Below are 21,524 nucleotides of genomic sequence, written 5' to 3'. Positions count from 1 at the left end.
GCTTGAATAGCCACATATTATAAAAAACCTATTTATTTCTGATAAAGGCTATATCATTAGTTCATGATATCTTTAATGTTAATTCATTTATTTAACTTTATTTGTTTTTTCACTCAATTGTTAGCTGCCTACGATGTGGCCAGGACTGCTCTCAGTACTGGTAGTGACTGAAACACAATCCCTGTTCTCAAGAGCTTGTTGTAGGAGAGGGAGGCTGCTTTCATCTGCTGTCAGAGAACTAGAGTCCCTCAAATGGATCTGATTATTGTGGTTCTGAGGATTGTCATGTTTTTTTTTTAATATAGAAGACTTATTTCTTAAAAAAATATTCTTGGGTAAATGAAATGGAAACTTAAAATTTTCAATTTGAAAACAAAATTAAGAGTAGCCAGCCACCAGTAAACAATTTAGTGTATTCACTGTCACTGCATGAGGACCAAGTGGGGTTCTATTGCTCAATGGAAATAACATCCTGAAGAGAGGAACATCTATAGAAAAAAGAGAAATTTCAACTCATTTCTTACTTGATTATTTGTTAATAGCTTCATATTTCACATGATACCAGAGGATATTACTGTGGTGACATTCTATAAATCTAAGGCAGCAATAGAAATAATTAATAATCCATTCATAGAAATCATGATGAAATACTAGGAAAACACAATCTGATTATGGTGGTAATAGAAAGTAAATTGGCACAGTATAAAAACAGTGACAAATGAATAAAATATAATGAATGCTCTTGTACTTTATTTTTTAAATGGCTGAATGTCTTTAAAATGGTTAATTGCATTTAGTTTTAGAGAAATGTATAAAATTTTTTGTTCTTGGTTAAAAACATTTTTCATTCATCAAATTCCACAGTAAGTGTGCTTTGTGACTAATTCTGCTCACTATACAGTTTCCAAACGTTGAATAAGTGAGGGTTTAGGAAGTAACCTTAAAAAGTCTGAACCTCACCCACGTCAGCATGTGGTATTTTCTTTCTACTTGATGTATAAAGAAAAGAAACGTGTATGAATTTATTGCAATCACTGCCTGTATGATCCTGATTGATGTTGGGAAATCTTAGATCCAGCTTAATTCTTTTGTCATTTGGCAAGATTTTTAGGTCTGTTTTTGACTCCCCACTTCTTGTAAGCCATTAACCCCTTTTATTAAACTCCAGGAAGGAAGGGGGAGGTGGAGGGTTGTGGGAACAAAAGCAAGCATGGGGTGGGAAGAGGTTTGAACTGGGGTTATGGACATGATTTTGGGCTTCAAGTGTTCTCTCAGTTCCTCTGTAGCAAGCGCTCAAGGAGGACATTGTGCTACTTTGGCAAAAAGTACAGATTGATGTCTTCCTGTGAATGCTGTGCTTTGTATCAGGCCCTGATGGTCAGTTAAAGGTATCTGTGTTTCTGAACAGACTGTTTGATTTGAAGCCAGACTAGGCATGGGAGTCGATGGGAGTCGCCACTTCTTCTGAATAGGCTGGGAAGAAACTTGGTTCCCAGGATTCTGGAGTCTGAGTTGGTTTATGAGGGTTGCCTGGAGAAGATTTCCTGAATGAATTCAAATGGTCTCTGTTAATGGAATTGGGCCCTGTGGATCTATTAACAGAAAACTGCTGGTTGCATAGTTATTTGGGTAGATGGATATGTAAAGGAAAGTGAAGAGAATCATGGGCATATCTAAGGACAAGATTATTATACAGTCCTTTTGTTTCTGTAGTCATGTCAGCTTACATCAGGTTTCTCATTATCTCTGATGCTAAGAAGTCTCCAGAGAGACTGTTTGGAGTAATCTGTACTGCAAGTTATTTCTCTTCTTTAAAAGAGAAACTTTTGTAGAGGAATGTGTGGAAAGATATACAGTAAACTGTTGTTACTAGTTACCTTGTGAGTAAGATGGTATTGGGAATATAAAGTCATAGTAGTGGTGGTGGTGACAGAAGATCTTGTTTAATGTATGCATTTCTCATTTTTTGAATACAAAAAATACTGTGTTTATTATTAGGATTACATAACCTCAACACTTTTAACCAAAAATAAAAAATAAAAGATGGAATACTGAAAAATATGGACATAAATCACACTTAAAAAATAACTAATAGTCATCTGAGTGACCAGAGCCATCTCCAGAGTGCTTGCCCTCCAGCTACTTTGCAGTGCTTTATAGTCTTATCTTTTTGGTGGTTACTGCATTTCTTGGCAGAGGGGAAGGGACAGATATACTTGGTTCATTTCAGGAAGAGAAAAACTTTAAGATGGAAAATTGCTTACTGAGAATAGTTGACAAATTATGGAGCATTCATATAATGCATTACAAGAGGTGGATATATCTGACTTGGAAAATTTCTGCAGTATGTTGTTATATGAAAAAAAATAACAAAATAAAACAAAACAGTTGAAAATGTCACACGGAGCTCATACAAACTTACATAGAAATATTGTTGGGATAAAAGGAATTGTATCCATGGGATCAAATTTTTTTCATTGTTTTAACTTTTTATTGTGAAATTTAAACATAAAAGTATAAAACACACATATGTACATACAAATGTATATATGTATATGGTGTATATGTATGTATAGTTATATCTATGTGTGTGTATACACATAGATATAAATATATGTAAAGTTACAGAAAGACGTGATCTGCTCAAGCTATCAGGATATCCATCTCTAAGTGCATCTACTCTCATCTTACTTTCCTTTTTCCAGATAACCACTATTTGTCTTTTGCCTGACTCATTCCTTTGCTTTAAAAGATGATTTACTTTCTATATATTTTATCTGAACAATTTATTGCTTGGTCTGGAAAAAACTGAGTAGCACATACAAATCTATTACCTTTAGGTAAAGACTCCCAAGAGAAGATAAAATGAACATTCTCTGATTCATTGGCTCTGGGCATCTTTATAGTTTCCAAGAGTCCTTTCTCAGAAAAGTCAGTTTATAAGGTTCTGATTGAGTCCTAAGCAAAAAGGGCTCACACAATTAATCAAGATATCTAGTGGGCCTAATACTGAATGCCCAGTAGAAATGTCAGAGGGAGTAGACTGTTTTTTGTTTTATTTTTTAAAGGTCAGCATGGACTACTTTTTAAATCTCAGGTTTATCTGACGACAGTATTTCTATAGAGATGAAATGAGAGAACTTGTTTGCTTCAGGGTACATGGAATTTAGAGGAGAGCAGGAGCTTCATCAGCACATAATTAAGACAAAAAAGGTATACTGATAATCTGTGTCAGCCTTACCCAAGCATTCTGTCATCAGGTAAATAGAATTATATGATTAGAATCCTTGAACATGTATCTCTTGAGTGACACTACTCCAGCCTGGACTGGTTGCATATATCCCTGTGCACAGCTGCCACCTTGGGATCTCTCTTTCTTGTCCTGAGGATTCTTCTTGTCTGTGTCTCTCTCCTGTTTCCTATACTGGTATTATTTTTTTTGTTTGCTTGCTTGCTTGTTTATTTTTCCTGTTTTGTTAGCACACATCCCCTAGTAGATTTTTGAGAAAGGATGAGAGGGATATATATTTTTAAAAGATATTTTATATTTAAAAATGTCTTTATCTATTTTTTCTACTTGATTGGTAACTTAGCTGGGTATAGAATAATATTTTGGAAATCATTATCCTTCCGAGTTTTGACGCATTTATTTAGTCTTCTTGCTTTCAGGTTGCTATTGAGAAGTCCAAAGCCATCTGATTCCTCATACTGTCCATGTGATGCATTCTTCCCCATTCTCCCTCACTCTGCCAGAAATATGTAGAATTTTCTTCACATAATCAGTGAAAAAGCAAGTTATGCCTTGGTACAAGAATTTTCAATGCTTAGTGCTGAGTGCTCAGGATCTGGCAATTTTCATTAAATTATTTTATTAGTAATTTTTCCCTTCACTTTCTCTGTCCTCTCTCTCTCTTGCTCTCTTTTTTGAGGTGGGGGGAAAGAGGGAACCTATTATTTGGATTCTTCATCTGAGAAGAATTCTAATTCTCTCTTCTAATTCTCTCATATTTTCATAGCTATTACCCAACTCTTGGCTTTTAGTTCTACCCTGTGAAAAAGTTTATTCTCCTTGACCTGTTAATGCTTCTATTGGGTCTTTCATTTCTCCCATCATGCCTTTTAATTTTCATGAGCTCTTTTCATATTCTATATGTTTTTTAATTTTAATTTTAAAATTTATTATGTTGACATGGTTTCAAGTATCCCACTCAATATAACACACCACATTGTGCCCCCCCATACCCCATGTTTTTTTAAAATTAGTAATCCAGTTTTTATTTCAGCATCTTCTTTCCTCTCTTTGAAAGTGTTAACAAGAATGATTATTTAAGTTTTTCTTCTGTTAGAGTGTCTGTTTCCTCAAAATCATCCCATATGTATGTTTGTTTGGATTTTACCTGCTATGTTAGAGCTTTACCTCAGATGTCTAGTCATCCTTGGCTATCTGGTAATGATTAAAACATTCTGCTCCCCTGTGTGTGAGATTTCTTGATATTATGCTTTATTGTAGTGTAACTTAGGTGGGCTGTTTGTGGGGGTAACATGTAATGACAACATTCCTAGGTGTTTCTCCTTGGGCTGGACAGATTCTCTAGAGAAGAGCCTTCTAGTATTTTGCTTGGGGGATAAAAATATGGTTGCCATAATTCTAGAAGTAAAGTTGCAGTGTTTGCTTTCAGAGTTGGGAATGGCTATAGACACACAGTTTAAAATTAAAGATAGGAACATGTGCTGTCAGCTGTGCATGGTGTCCTTCCAGCCAAAGAGCCTCTGAGATTAAATTCACAAATGTCTGCTGTGATGAAGGAAGGTGCTCAGCAATACAGATTAGAAGATCTAGTTTCTGATCCAGTGCTTCTCAGTTTTCCCACAGTCCTAATTGTAGTCTCCTTCCCAATTCTTCCTCAGTTCCAGAGGTATCAAATATTGCCAATTCTTGAGTATGCAAGGATTCTGTGGTATAAGTAAGGTGATTTCACAATCTTCTCCTCTATCAGCAGGCCATTTAGCTTTCTTCCATCTACTGAAACAGTTACTACACACCCATATACTTTGCAGCACTCAATGTTTAATTATTTCTTCTTCTCTTCACCCTTTCCTAATGGGTTATGTCTTTAAAAATCCCTTTAGTTTGGTTTCAGTGTAGTTTGGGGAGGAAACAAATTTCAGTGAATGAATTTTGGCCTCTTAATCAAGAATGACTTACATTTTAAGCTTTTGTACCCTGTTTAAGAATTAATATATTACTTAAATAATCCTAAAAATACTAAAACCATGTTCATTTGACATAAGGAAGACAAAATAAGTGTTATAATATTCAAAAAGGAACCAAATATTCTTATGTATCTTTCCAGTATCTATACTAGTAGTTGAGAAAATTAGAAATTTCTCCAAATTTCTTTTGGAGAAGTTAAGTGAGTCCATCAGAAGAATGGCATAGTTTTGAGTGGCCTGGGTGGTAAATGTTGTAGGGAGTGACATAGGATAATATGCATATAATTAAGAATAGGTGTATTTATATTGCAAATGCATATGTTTAAGAGATTAGGTACTATTTTGAAAGTTTATTTTGGATAAAGAATGGATATGTAGAACAAGCTAATAGGGAGCTAAACAAAATCCAGAAGTAGAGATTCTATGTGCAGCTCCTGCATCCTGCAGGTCTCTAGATTGTACACTCTGCATCTGAGGGCTAGGGTCACACTCTTCAATACATACATTAGTCTCTGTCCTAATGAATTAAGAAATGTGCCTCAACAGATCTGACTTTATGGTAATGGCATTAAACATTAAGCGTATTGCTTTGTAATCATGGGTCAGAATTTGGGGAGATTTATACTGGTTTGACAGCATTGTTTACTGCAGACAGATTGATAACAGTGTAATTAGTGATTTATACCAGAGAATTCTGTTCTTGAAGCTGTGCGAATATTTTATAATTTATTTATCTATTCTGATTATGGCCATTTGGGCAGTTTTTCACTTAGTGCTACTATAAACATTAGTACATGTATTTTGGTAAATAAATATATTCATTTCTGTTGGGTATATACTTAGGAGTAGATTAATTGGTAATAAGATATCCACGTTTTCAACTCTAGTAGATGTTGACAAAGAGCTTTCTGAAGTGGTTGTACCAATTTAAACTTGCATGCATATGATCTTTAGATGATAGAAATTATTGCAAGCTTCCCTGGTATATGAAGAAATTTCTTTCTTGGTGACTCTATATATAAATCATCTACTTATTTTAAAAGCTACTAAACTAGAGGTTTTACTTGATGGAGGACAACAGCTTGGTTCTTGTTTAACAATTTCTACCACTGATTTACTTTTTTTTAACTTAACATTTTATTACTAGTGATTTCCCTGTCCAAATCCTTTTCTCACTTTATTCTATAGTATTTAGAACATATGATGACAAGATCAAAGCAAAGCCACATCTTGCAATTATGCTTTGCTTTAGATTTCTGAGATCAAGATTGGTCAAATCCTAGTTTGAAACTATTTTGGAGTTTTCTGGTTATTGCAACTTTGACAATTTAACCCTCTACCCCCTTAGCTATTCTGTAAATTCCTGTGAGAAGGAGAGAAAAAAGGCTTCCATAGAGCCATGAAGTTTTATTTTTCAAGGAGAAGCATGATTAAGAAGAAAGTTGAAGGATAACTAATTCACCTTGGAAATCTGGGTCAATATGTGAAAGTTTAGAAAATTAGATTTGTTATACAAGCCAGTTAAATTTAAAAGGACAAAATGACTCATTTGGAATTAAAAACAAAATAAAATAAAAGGCATGCCCAAGTTGAGACCAGTCTTGCTGTTGGTGCACAAGGGGTAAGGCACCTCACAGCAGTAAGCTTTAATAGTCATTAGAAAAATCTGTCCATTTTTTCCCCATCAATGGATATTCCTTTGAAATGTCCCAGAAATGTCCAACTATCAAATGTTAATAAGTTGGAAATAAATGAAAATACAGTATTTTGTTCAACATTTTAAGATTTCTTCCACACAGTATCAGTAGACCTTTGACAAAAGAGTGGTGTTTTTGTGCACGACACCAGGGATGATCTGATTAGAATCTCTGAGCCCACAGAGGTTCCAGCGACACCATCAGAGACATTTGGGTATCCTTAACAAAGAATCTCACTCAGTGCTTTGAAAAGGGAGGGTAAAGTGCAAGTCCACAAGCAGTGGACAAAGAGTAATCACTGAAACTAGTGCAGTGGTACTTTGCTATCCATGAATATTTATGTTCTATAAGAAAGAAATGATCACTGATGTATTTGCTGTGTATGAAACCTGATGACCTTTTTAAACACCTCAGAAAAAGATGGGCAAGCTTGCAATGAATACAAAACAGTATATTTGGGTACTTTTTTTTAAGAAAAAAAGAGGTTATTTATATAATTATATAATATAATATATAATTATATATCTAATATATAATTATATTAGAGCCTCTTCGTTCACCTTTAAACCAAGAAAGGACTACTGTCCTACTTCTGCAGGCTGTAACTCAAGATACCACAAGCAGTATGCACCTGCGCAGTGCCAAATTTGAAGGTTGCAGGCCATTTTCCACTTCCACTGGCTACTGTGGTGGCATGAATGTCTTTGAGGGGCAGCTGTACGGTACCTTGAAGCTCTCTAGCTCTCCATTGCCCAGTGGCAGTGATGACTTTTCTCTACCTCATTTCATTGATACTCTGCCAGTTGCATCGGTCAGGAGAGAGGCAGGGATGCTACAGTATTAAACCCCCAATATCCCAGAGGGTTATAATTTACTCACACGAAATCTGCTGAGGGTCAAGGTGTCTCTCCAGGGGCAGCTGTCCTCCATGAGTTGCTGGAGTGATGTTCTGACTTTGAATGTTGCTGAAACTCTCTACTCCATGTTCTCTGTTTTGTTTTTGTTTTTTTTTTATTTTTTATTTTTGGCCGTGTGTGTGTGTGTGTGTGTGTGTGTGTAGACAATAAAATGACACCTCTTTCCTCCTCCTGTTTTTTTTTTCTCTCTTATAGCGCTTGCACCTTGACATGTGCTTCCTGAACCTGTTAGCTGTGGAAGAAAGAACCTGGAGACTGGAAGAAGGTGCACTAGTTCCTCAGTGCTCCCACGTGGGGGCGGCATACCTCCGTTCCCGCTCACACGTCACCGGCCCCTGCAAGTGGCCCGGCCACTCCCAAGTTTGTGGGGCAGGAGATACAATCCTTCCATGCAGTACTCAGAGTGAGAGAGGAACTGGAAGTCTTGGTGGACCTCATTGCTATCTGTATTCTAGGCCAGTTATATTCTGACTTATTTTATTTTTAATATTGCTATAACTCTATACTTTATGTTCACCATTTTGGTGAACAGACCAAACAAGGACACTGGTTTTTTTGTGGGTTTTTTCTTCCTTCTTTTTTTCTTTATTTCTCTCCTTAATCAGAATGTTTATTTTCCTAAATATTGTGTATTACCACAGACATTTTAATGGTGTTAGATCAATGTTTTTCAAGCTTTGATGTGCATACACACCACTCAGCATCTTGTCAAATTGTATATTTGGTTCAGTCGACTTGAGGTGGGGCCCCAGAGTCTGCATTTTAAAAGAGCTCCCAGGTGAGCCGTGGCTGGCCCTCAGAGCATGCTTGGAATAGCAAGCCTCTATAACTCTATTTAGGGAGGAAGAGATGTTATGATCTTAGTTGGATTTAAACCAAATTTAGGCCATTCTTTTTTTTCCTTTTCCTAAATCTGAATTAAGGGCAGGGTCTCATGGTGATAGTTGTCAAACATGTGGGAAGACTGTCAATGCAACCCCAAAACATGCTTCTAAAAGATAATTGGCTTTGTGTTCATTCACATAAAAACAGGACTGTTAGGAAGAAAGGAGACCTAACTGAACACTCAAAGCATCCCACCAAAAGCCAGCATCTAATTATGGTGGGGCCCCCACAACAGGGGCACTGAAGGGAGGAGGAGGCACTGAAAATATCTTCACACTCATCTGCTCTGAAGAGCCCTTCCTGAGAGCGAATGCAATTTGTGTGAAGGAGGCAATGACTGACAAGCTTTACCCCCCAGCAAACATCTGAGAGGCAGGCAGAGCGGTTTGTCATCCTGCTTCGAATTTGCCTAATTATTAATAGAACACTTATTTTCTCCAGACCTTTTACTAATTAAGATATTTGCATGTTTTAGGCATTTCACTTAGCACTCTGGATGCCAGATGAGTTGCCATTTGGCTCCAAGAGGCTGACGGGAGTTCAGCTTCAGAGGGCCGTGTTAGGATCCGTGTGGATGTGCCCTGGGATAAAAATGAGGCTGAACTGGGTGAGAACACTTAACAGGCATTTCTCATTTTACCCACAGGCTGATTTTTTCTGTTGCTCATTTGTAATGCCAGCCCATGATGGTGAAATGGGTGTATTGCTATAAATTAACAGCCATGTCTCATACTTCTTATTCTGGAGGTGTAAATCAAAGAACTGTCACAAGGAATAGCAAAGCTATATATTCTTCTTTATAGCAACCGTCATAAAAAAAAATCCCAATTACTTTAAATTACCACAAAATGACTTCAGAATCAACCCCAGACTTGATACTGTTGATTTTCCTGCATTTAGTTCAAAGGGCAGGATACAGAGCAGTAATTTTAGGGGTATATTATATAGCAGTTACATTTTCATGATCAAAGAACTTTTAGTTTATAGCTTCTTTCCTTTGAACTAATTTATCGGAGACAATAATTCTAAGTCCTTTATTTATTTATTTATTTATTTATTTATTTATTTTTATTCGGTTGCCACTCAACTTCTGGAACCTGGGCATATTTCACTTCCTTTTTTATCATTAAAATATTTAAAACTCTAATTTTAAATCTTAGCCAGTGCTTGGCTTTTATGTGATAAACTGAAACTTGTTAGCGTTAGCCCAAAGGGATTCATCAATGGCCAACTCCTGCTTTAGCAAAGCCACTTCTCTTGAGGAGGCCCTGATGGAGCTAGGCACACAATGGACAACCTCAGAGGCAAGTAAAACTTGAGCCCACATGTCCAGTCCCCCAAGGTAGGATTCTTTGTTAAACCAGGCTATAACAGAAGGCCTCTGCTGCAGGCTTGAGAACATTTCTCCTTTGCCTTAAAATTAGACCCTAGTTTTACCATCAACAGTTTGGCCCGGGAGGAGCAACCAAAAACTGAGAGCATTCAACCCCATATTAGGAATTCATGTGAGGGACATGCCAGTGACTGCCCCAATGGGAGATGCTCTGGCACACTCACTCTCTACATTGAGTGGGGTAGGCTCCCATGGATTTTGGCACATTGGAAGTTGGATTACTTTCTGTACAATGCTCCGTACCATTTGCTAATTGTGAACAAAGAGATGCAAAGTTCAGTACAAAGCATAGAAGCTCTACTCATGGATCCGTCTATTTTCCACTCATCCATCCTGTCATCCATTCATTCACCCACCCCTCCTGCCATTCATCTATCTGGTCTATTAAGAGAAAAAAGGCAGGGAGTGATTGTGTCTGTTCCTCCATTTCTGACTAGAACATCTGTTTTGGTATCTTTTCCACTGTCCCTACAAAAATCAGTCACCTGCACAGCAATTGCTTTAGCAATTACAAGTATACTTTTACAAATATATTTTAATGAGAGGCAGGGTGGATGATGTGGTGTAAAGGTTACCAGATCAAAATTTTTTTTCCCAAAAGCCCTGTACCCTCCAAATTCAAATCACTGGATTACCTCTGCATTTTGATCATTGGACATAGTATCTACAGATGTAAGTTTTTAAAAAAAACCTTTCAAAAATTTTCTTTAAAAAATTTTTAAATTTTTAGAGAGAGAGGAGGGGAGAAGGAGAGAGAGAGAGAAATATCAATTTGTTGTTCCACTTATTTATGCATCCATTGGTTGACTCTCATATGTGCCCCAACCAGGGATAGAACCTACAACCTTGGCATGTTGGGAAAATTAACTATCCAAGTGAGCTAATGGGCCAGGGCTATGGATGTAACTTTTTTTCTGAAAGAGAGAGAGAGAGTGGGAGAGGAGAAGCACCACCTCATAGTTGCGTCCCTTTAATTGTTCACTGATTGTTTCTATATGTGCCTTGACAAGGGGTGGGCAACTTCAAGTTGAGCCAGTGACCCCTTGTTCAAGCCAGTGATCATTGGATTATGTTGATGACCCTATGCTCAAGCTGGTGACCTAGTGCTCAAGCTAGTGAGCCTGTGCTCAAGCCAGATGAGGCTGCACTCAATACAGCAACCTCTGTTTCAAACCTGGGTCCTCAGCATCCCAGGTGGATGCTCTGTTCACTGTGCTACTACTGGTCAGGCTGGATGTAATCTTTTTTTTTTTTTTTTTCTGAAGTGAAAAGCGGGGAGGCGGAGAGATAGACTCTCGCATGCCCTGACCAGGATCCACCTTGCAAGCATACCAAGGGGCGATGTTTGGCCCATCTAGGTTATTGTTCTGCTGCAACTGGGGCCATTCTAGCACCTGAGATGGAGGCCATGGAGCCATCCTCAGCGCCCAGGTCAACTTTGCTCCAGTAGAGTGTTGGCTACAGGAGAAGAAGAGAGAGAGAGAAAGGAGAGGGGGGAAGGGTCAAGAACCAGATGGGTGCCTCTCCTGTGTGCCCTGGCAGGGAATTGAATCTAGGACTTCCACGCGATGGTGGACACTCTACTGCTGAGCCAACCGGCCAGGGCCATGGATGTAATTTTTGATAGTTATTCTCATTCTGTGTTATTCTCTACCCATATGAAAAGCACATGGGAAAAGTTCATAAGTTTACTGTATTTTTCCCCTTTTTTCCCTTTAATGAATACTTTTAGAGAACTTTAAAAGATATTTCTCCTTGGATGTTATGAAATATCTAATGTGATGCTCTTTCTTTTTTCCAGAATAGGTTGCTTTGGGCCATTTTTTTTCAGTGCTTTCTTGGTCATTCTGCTTACCACCATATTTTGAGTTTCCAAATCTCAAACTTCCTGCTGAGAGCATTTCCAATACCAACATTTCTCAGAGCTGACTTTTCTCAGGAAACTTTCCCATTTGATTAGCTCTTATCTCTGTTGTAAAGTCATCTTCTTGTCAGCTAAATGCTTTTCTTTGTTCTGTATCCTGGTCATTTGACCTCTCTCTCATTCTCATCCAGCTACCATGAAATTATTCTTTTCCACTTTGCCTATATATATTGCCTCTATTTTCTCATTAAACACTCATCCAGTGGCACAATTTAATCTGGCTTTTTGTCCCATCACTCCACTGAAACAGCTCTTTCTAAACTCACTAAGTTTTTTCATGTTGCTAACTCCAAAGGATTTGTTTGTTTGTTTGCTTTTTTTTTTTTTTTATCATGCATGACTTTTGAATTGCACTCAACACTCTTGGTACTGCTTTCTTGAAACAGTCTCTTCACTTGCTCTTCATGATACAAATCTTTCTCATTTGCACTTGAACCCCTCTGTGGATGCTTCTCCTCCACTTTTCTTCTGTGGCTACAGAGCTCCTCTAAGCTTGGTCCTGCATCTGCTTATCTTCTCATGCTCTAGTCTCTCTCTAGGCAACAGCATTTACACTTAAGGTTTCAATCACTTTCTATACATAAGTGACTCACACATTTTTATCTGTCACTAAGAATTTTCTTCCTGGCTCCAGTTTATCCACTCTTCTTTCTTTCTTCACCTCTCTCTTAGATGAGTTATAGACATCTCAAAATCAATGAGATGAAAGCTAAACTCATGAACTCTTACCCAGAGTCTAATCTTGTTGGGTGTTCTATCTCTGCATGGTGTCACCATTCACCTAAGACAGCGATTATCCGCTGGTGTGCCTCAAGAATTTTTAAAATGTGCAATATCTGACTGTTTAGTCAGGGGCACTGACCTCTTTTAACCCTTAGATTATCAAATAAAAAATGACAACAGCCAACACAACAATAGCTGTCCAGTATGAATGAATGAAAATTATACTTTTTTTTGTTAGATCAGTAAAAAAAATATATTTTTTGGTGTGTCACAGAAGTTTGGTAATTAGTTTATGTGTGCCAGGAGATGAAAAAGGTTGAAAATCATTGATCTAAGATACACCATCTAGAATCTCAGGAATCATTCTGATACCTCTTTCCCCTTACCCTTGTATATACTTATTCAGCACTTATTTCACAAATACTGAAGTGCTATTAGGTACCAGGCACTGCTTTTATTTCCAGATACACATCATCAATTACATCCATCCCCAGTCCATCGCCCAGTTCTGTCATGTTTACCTCCTACATATAACCTCCTCCTACCATGTCACCCATTCTACTCCAAGCTATCATCGTCTTATTTTACTGTAATAACCTTCTCTCAGGTTCGTTTACCCAGTTGCTGGGGCGGACTTTTTAAGGCTGGTAATGTCACCCTAGCTCACCCCCATACCCTCCTGCTCTTGCTTAAATCCTCCCAGTGCTCTTGCAATTAAAAAAATACATATGATTAATGTAACTTGATGGGCCATGCCTGCTCTTCTCCCTGCTATCTCCACAGTCTCATCTATTCTTATGCTTTTACTTGCTCCTGCCATTCCAGCTGCTTTCCATCCTTTTCACCACAAGTTCTCTGAATATTGTTTCCTGCATTTTTTGCAAAATCTTATTTCATAGCTCAGCACAACCCTTGCCTTTACAGAGACACTCTCCCTGCCTCCCCACACTAGATCGAATGCCATTACCCTACACTCTCATGGAGCAGCTGGTCATTTTCTCCCCTAAAGAGTCTGCAGTGCCTGGGACATAGTAGGAATTTATTAATATTTATAAATGAATTAATAATAGCTTCTTATCTCATTTTTATGAAGATGAATTGCTGGGGCCTTTTTCTCAGTTGCTCGTCAAAATGAAATTCTTTGGGTTGCCAAGGCCTTTGTTGACCCTTTCTTAGGCTCCACCTAGATGGTTAGTTTCTGTCCTGAAGTGGCCTTTTAACCAGTTTCATGTAGATGCTCATCCCTGGTTATTTAAGATGCATCAGAGAACCTCAGACTATTTATCTTAAGCCAAAGTTAATCATTGGGGAATATGGAAATTAACATCAATTACTTGCGTTTATCAAAATTTTCATTTAAACTCAGAGTTGAGTGGTACATAGTTGCATAAATTATTTTAAAAGGTGATATTCATGTGACAAAACCTTGTAATTATGCCAGAGTAGAAAGATGACTGACAGAGAGGAAGATGGAACTATTTATGTTACTTAAAGTAATTTAGAAAAGTGCCCAAACACTTCACCATGGTCTTGTGACTGCCAAAGTCAGATTCTAAAACTTGGCATGTTTGAATTTTTATTTTGTCTTTTCCCTTATCCTGCCTGATTCCTGCAGTGCCTTTGAAAAGTAAAGATGAGAAAAAAGTGGGTCAAGCAAGAATATGGAACCTGGATAAGCCACCAAGTGAAAAGTGAATTCAAAGATTAATAAAAGTTAAAAAAAAAAAAAAACCAAAATCACCAGCTGCTACCATTGTTCACAGGTGATATACATTGTCCACATAATCTTGAAAAGACCTCCTTCCTTCTTAATAAAATGGGATCAATAATATGTGGTCAGAAGGATTAAATGGGAGGTCAGGAGGATGAAATAAGGTATTATCTGTGAATGCACTGTGGCATGCTATTCCACGGTTAGCTCTTATGTTATTTCTTGTTATTATTAATAACCAGGTCTCCTGTCTTCTTGAAATTTCTTACGTCCAATATTTTTGAAATTGCAAACACTTTTTAGATCTGTTTTATGTGCCAAACATTATTCTAAGTACATTGCAGATATGAATTCACATAATCCTTTTAACATTTCAGTATGGAATAAATACGATTATTATCATCTCCACTTATAGGATAAGAGATGATATAAAGGAAAGTTAAATAGCTTGCCAGAGGTTAAAATTACACAAACTAGGAAGGAATATGTTATATTTGGAAAAAAATGGGTTCGTTCTAGAAAATTTCACATCTGGGCTAAAACTCCACTTCTCTGATTTACCTTCTACCCATAGGGTACAAACTCCATGTCTACGATTTAGCCACTATGAAGAAAAAATCTGTCTGTGTTCTGTTTCAACGTCTCACGAGCTGTACTCGGTGTCTTGGATCAGTACTGTGGCATACGCTCCTATCTGAAGGTAGCATGTACTCTTTCACTTCATTTTCCTTTCAGTATACTATGCCAGCGTGCTTTTGAAATTTTGTTATTCTGTGGATCGATGATTTGTCCTTTGCAATAGAGAAGAACATTTGTCATCTTGACAATTGGAGATCTAGTCTGTGCCATTTGTCCCTTCTTAGCCTTGTGGTAGGTAGTAAATCAGGCATGGTGTGGAGGTAGCTTGCTTGGAGATGAGATGTTATCTGTAATAAGAGTCTCTGAGTGTCATGTCAGTATGTTGTGGATACAAAATTTGGGATTTTTTTTTGGTTTATTTTTCAGATTTTTTTTTTTTTAACCTCATGATGTTTTTCCTTTAAGGATTTTGTTTTAACCATCTCCATTCTTCTTACAAATGTTAAGGGGTTCAATTTTGTTGGTAGGATCTTAACTCTTCTGACTTCAGATCAAGAGTATCTGTGTTTATTAGTCTCTGTTATTTTCTCAAGGTGACTTTGGGGGTGCAAATCTCAAAGTTAATGATTTGATCTGACTCTTAGAATGATGAGATTAAATTACTTTTTGGTTAAGTTTTGCTGCATAGACCATAGATTTGTTTGTTTCATGTATATATGTGTGACTATTTTAAATTTAGTAAACAGTTTTTAGAATCTCTCAGCTTAAATTTGAGCAGTTTTTGAGGTCTGATTAAGAGAATAGTAAGTTATTTTTTTAAATGTTTGTTTATTTATTTATTTATTTACTTACTTATTTTTATTCAGTGAAAGGAGGAGAGACAGAGAGACAGACTCCCACATGTGCTCTGACCAGGATCCACCCGGCAAGCCTACTAGGAGTGATATTTTGCCCATGTGGGGTGTTGCTCTGCTGCTCAGCATCCAAGCTCTTAGTGCCTGAGGTGAGGCCATGGAGCCAATCTCAGTGCCCGGGGCCAGTTTGCTCCAAATGAGCCATGGTTGTAGGAGGAGAAGCCAGAGAGAGAGAGAGAGAAGAGAGAGAGAGAGAGAGAGAGAGAGAGAGAGGTGGAGAAACAGATGGGCGCCTCTCCTGTGTGCCCTGACCAGGAATCAGACCCAGGACATCTACATGCCCGGCCGACACTACACTTAATCAACCAGCCAGGGCTTGAATGTTGATTTTGAACAGTTGTAAGAATCATATTCTCAGTTATGTAGGAAAAAATATTTAAGAATGAAAACTGTTTAACTTGGTCTAATTTTGTAGTTCTCTTTTGTGCTTTGGATACTCTTGGATTATGCTATTTTCAATATATTTATAATTAGGTTAGTGAGTATACTAGAAGGCAATTCTTTCATTATATATATAAAAAGTCAGTGAAAAACAATGAGACATAAATCTGCATTGCTGTCTTAGACTTTCTGAAGCCCTAAATCAGTTTTGTCAATTAAATGTAGGACATCCAGTAACATTTGAATTTCAGATAAACAGTGAATAATTTTCTTTATCATGTGTGTGCAACAAATACAGTAGGTCCTCAAATAGGTTGTTGCATTCAACATTGTTTCATTTTAATGTTGATGGGATGCTATGGGAACTTAACTTATTTATATCTATTAGCCTATGGTAGAATTGGTTTCATTTTATATCATTCCACTTAAAGTTGCAGAACCTATTGACAAGTGAGCACTTACTGTATTGCCTGGGACATAGTCATACTAAAAGAAAAGCAGTTTTTTATTGTGTCCTGTATTTTATTTGCTAAATTTGGCAACCTTATTTTAGTTCTGATTAATACTACCAATTGTCTCTTATTGAACTCTGGTTTCCTCTCAGGCTTTCTATTCACAGCTAGGAATTTCATTTCTAAAAGTCAAATACAAATAGGATTCAAAGCCATTATAAAAGTAATCAGATAAATAAGTACATAAAAGAGGGCCATGCAAGGATTGTGATTAATCCATTTTTGTCCATCTAAGGACCGTAAGGAAGAACAATAAAATCCTTCCCCATGCCAAATCCATCCTGGAGACAGGCTAGCAGGCCAGGAGGGGAGCCCATTAAGCCCTATCCCAGCAATCTCAGACTGGGTCGGGCTTTCTAAAAGCTGACGGCAGTGCTGCACAGGATGTGAAAGCAGTTCAGAACTCCTGGCAAATGCTGTATTCGGTGCACTACCTTCCCCTCAGTTCCCTGCCTCCTTCCTGAACTGCCTCTTGTCTCTCCTTGCTCTCTAAGTACCTTCTGCCACAGCTGTTACACACTGCTGATTTATAATTCACGCCCCAGACTCACCCCCCAGCACTTGGACCTGTACATATCAAACAATTGTTACACAGATCAAAATGCTGTAATTCTATTATAGTCAAGACCCCCCTCGTGTTCAGGTTATATTTATGATGTTAGATTTTTAAAAAAATTTAAAAATCCTATTTGAAAAATGTTGATTTGGTTTCTAATGGTATTTGCTGTGACAACATTGACCTCTGACATAGTCTTTTCTGTAAACTTTAAATTACCGAGCTTATCCCATATTAATTTATGTAGACAGTAGTATTAAAGGCATGATGAATATACACTTCTTTTAAACACAAATTAATAAGAGTAACAGTGACTTCATCAGGACTAAGAAATAGGTGAAGGCTATTTAATTTGATTCACATTTACTATTTTTGTTTACACAGGATATTTTTGTTACATTTTCTAAGCGTTTCCATTTGATTTCTCTAACTGTTGGCCTAATCAGTTGAAAAAAAATCTTGATATAAAGACAGTATAATTTCATTTGGTGGATCTTATTTTACTTACCTCTTTTTGTATTTCATAAATTATTCATCTTTCTGTGGCTAAAACAAAGTGTTGTTTGTCTGAGCTTTGATCCCGACATGCACATTAAAACCTCAGTATTCTTGGTGAGTATGTGTTTAAAATTTATTGAGGTGACATTGGCTAATAACATTATATAAGTTTCAGGTGGGTGCTCACTGCCCTTCTGTCACCCTGTATTTGACCTGTTTTACCCTCTTCAACCTTTCCTGACCCCACTTCCCTCTGGGAACCACCGTACTGTTATCTGTGTCTATGAGTTTGTTTTGTTTATTTGTTTGTAAACCTCAGTATTCTTAATTACATCTGAAAAGAAGGCTACGAGGAGGATCTTTATCTACTGCCTTATATGCTTATCATCTTCAAGAATATCACTGAACTGGATACTTGAATTGTTTGTAACTCTTTGTTGAAAGAGAAAAAAAAAGTTGATGGAAAAAGGAACTTCTTAGAAAAACAGTTCTCTTTTTCAGCCCCAGAAATGACTAACCACTTACTGAAGAATGGACTAAGGAAAATATATTCAGGACACTGACAGTTCAGTCAGGATTTTTATTCTCACAGAAAAATATTTGAACTCTAGGCAAGGGCTTTGACCTTGTGCTCTTCGCCCCAAACAGGCTGTCTGACTGTCAGGCACTCAGATAACTTGTTCCATCCTATGACAGCTTCTGAAGTGGAAGTGACAATCTGTCTACAGTGGGACAACATGTGGCTGCTTGATGTAGTGCAGCAGAGGGGGATGGCACTGTTTTTCATTGGCTCTCATGTATGACTGGTTAACAGTAAGAGTAAAGTATATTCAGTCATTCTCAGGGACCAGAAAGTTCAAGACAATGCACTTTTGTTAAAATCTGAGGTAATGGCAAGCAGAATATTCCTTGACTTTACTTATTCCCAAATTCCTTCTCTCAAGCTTTTCTTGTGCTGGATGCCTAGGTAAACAGAGTTTCTGTTTTATTTTCTCACCTGTCAAAGCTCTAGCAGGTCTCTTTAATCAAGGGTGAAAAAGGTAGGTGTGAGCAGCTCAGAGGTAGATGTTAGTATAGCCAGTATTTTGTTGATTTCAGTTTTGGATAGAAATGTACCACCAGTCTAATGTATGGGGATCCTTTTCTTCGTGAGGACAGTGTAGGAATCGTACTGCCTAGAATCATCAGCCTTACCAGCACATCTGTGTAAGTAATTATTTTGTGTAAAACACGGTACTAGTTCTGTAGCACATTTGCTGACTTTTTTACTAATATCAACCTTAGAAGCCCAAATCAAAGCTATACAGATGAACTGCCTTCTGATTGTGAGGGATAGTATAGGACAACATTCACAACTGCAGACTGGACTCACAACTGGAGACTGGGCATTTCATACAAAATCTGAAGGAACTGGACTCTGACTTTGTATTTCTTCATCATTAACAAGGAAGGGGGTCAACTGAATGCTCCTTAAGGGTCTTCCAACTGTACAATTTAGTGATGTCAGGTGATCTTTTAGTCAAAGGGGATTTTATGATCATGAAAGGCAAATGACCTTCACTTCAGACCGTTATGTTGTGTTCTTCCTTATATTTGATTTTTTGCCTTTTTCTGTTGAGATTGTATTGTGTCTGTGGAATATTCTTATTTCAAAGATATAGTACTCATAAAGGCCATTATTCAGTTTGAGTCTAAAGACACTATCTCCTAAGCATGATATTTGTGGCTCTCTCTCAAGCTCCAGAGTATTTGTTACTCAGGATGGTCTCCTCACAAACAGGCAGGGTTCAAAACATGTAGATGCTTTCTTATAGACTTTGGCTCTATGTGATATCAGCCTGCTCTCAAGTGTTTCTATGTTGACTCCAGTGTTTTCTCAGAGAGCGACCTTACTCTCCTTGTAGCTAGTTTGGATAATAATAACAGTAATAAACAATAACAAATTGATTTGAGTGCTTCATTTGTGGAGGAAAGGAGGGGCAGAGAGAAGGATAAAGATGTGTGGGTATGTTTGTGTGTACTTGGGGAGGTTCAAGGAGGAATATCATTTGCAAAATGTTTTCCTGGAGGAGCAGTTTAGAATTTGTTTTGGTGTAAATCGAGCCAGAAGTTTGAAAATAAGGAGAGACTTCATAAACGCTTGCTCTCTGTATAACCACCTTGTTAAATAAATACGGCCTTTGGACCAATTCCGCCTTCCTAATTCCATTGTACACTTGGGAGAGCAGAAGGCATTTTTGCATTATGCAGAATCCAATGTTTGGTTATTTAGAAAAGGCTGCTTTACCCGCTAGGTCACAGTAAATGGCTACAGATGCTAAGAATATGTTGACGATGTCAGAAGTGAAATCTTTGCCACACAGATGGTGAAAAATTACAGGAGGGCAGGACATACTTTATTTTGTTAACAGTCTATTTCCCATCTGCAGTTTGTACCTGTTGAAGCTGAAAGCACACTCTTGTTTTGAGCCTGTCCTTGCTTTCCTTCCTCGGAGTCTGTCTCCTTTCTTTGACAGACGTGTAACACGTGAAGCCTTCAGTTCAGATGAGCATTATTAACAGCAACCTTTACAGTCTACTGGGGCTTAATTTAATTTTTGGTGTGTGCTTTTACAATAGTTTCAAGATGCTGGAATGTAGATATAGTCCTTGCAAAAAAAATAGTTTAGACAGGTTGATTCATTTAGCTACCCAGCAGGGGTTGATTGCTTTTTTCTAAAATTAAATTGTAAAGATGGAAAATATAAATGCAACTCCACCCACATGCATTAGCATACCATACTCAGCACACAAATACATATACACAGTGTGGTAGTGATGCCCAGAACTGGCAAGAAGAGCTTTCTTACATGTAATAGATTGGGTTTTAATTTACATATATATGTGTGTGTGTGTGTGTGTGTGTACATATATATATATGTAAATATGTATGTGTGTGTGAGAGAGAGACAGACAGATAGGAAGGAAGAGAGATGAGAAGTATCAACTCGTAGTTGCTGCACTTTTAGTTGTTCATTGATCACTTCTCATATGTGCCTTGACCTGAGGACTCCAGTCAAGCCAGTGACCCCTTACTCAAGCCTGTAACCTTGGTCTCAAGCCAGTAACCTTGGGCTTCAAGCCAGCAACCATAGTAATGATTGTATGCTAAAACCGGTGACCCCACACTCAAGTGGTGAGCCTGTGCTCAAGCCGGATGAGCTAACACTCAAGCCAGCGACCTTAAGGTTTTGAACCTGGGACCTCAGTGTCCCAGGTCCACACTCTATGCATTGAACTGCTACCCAGTCAAGTTTTAATTAATATTTTAGAAGTATTTTCACTTTAGTCCATTTTCCCCTTGGATGAGCTATAATATGACTGTGTTCTTATTGAATTCTTATTTTTCAATAATTTAACCCTCCAGATTCTAGCGGATATTGTGGTTTTCTTTATGTGTGTGTTGGGGTGGTAGTTGTATATATATATATATATTTTTACTTATTTGATTATAGCTGACACAGTTAGAAAACTCTTCCATCCTTTTTTTTTTTTATTTTTCAAACTGCCTGCGTACTCCATTTCAAATCTGAATATGTAGGTAGTGCTCTAAATTATATGTTGTAGATGTGCTAATAACA

This window comes from Saccopteryx bilineata, chromosome 4 (assembly GCF_036850765.1).
Source record: "Saccopteryx bilineata isolate mSacBil1 chromosome 4, mSacBil1_pri_phased_curated, whole genome shotgun sequence".
NCBI classification, from domain to species: Eukaryota; Metazoa; Chordata; class Mammalia; order Chiroptera; family Emballonuridae; genus Saccopteryx; species Saccopteryx bilineata.
The sequence above is the reverse complement of the archived record's forward strand: the minus strand, read 5'-3'. Positions refer to the sequence as shown.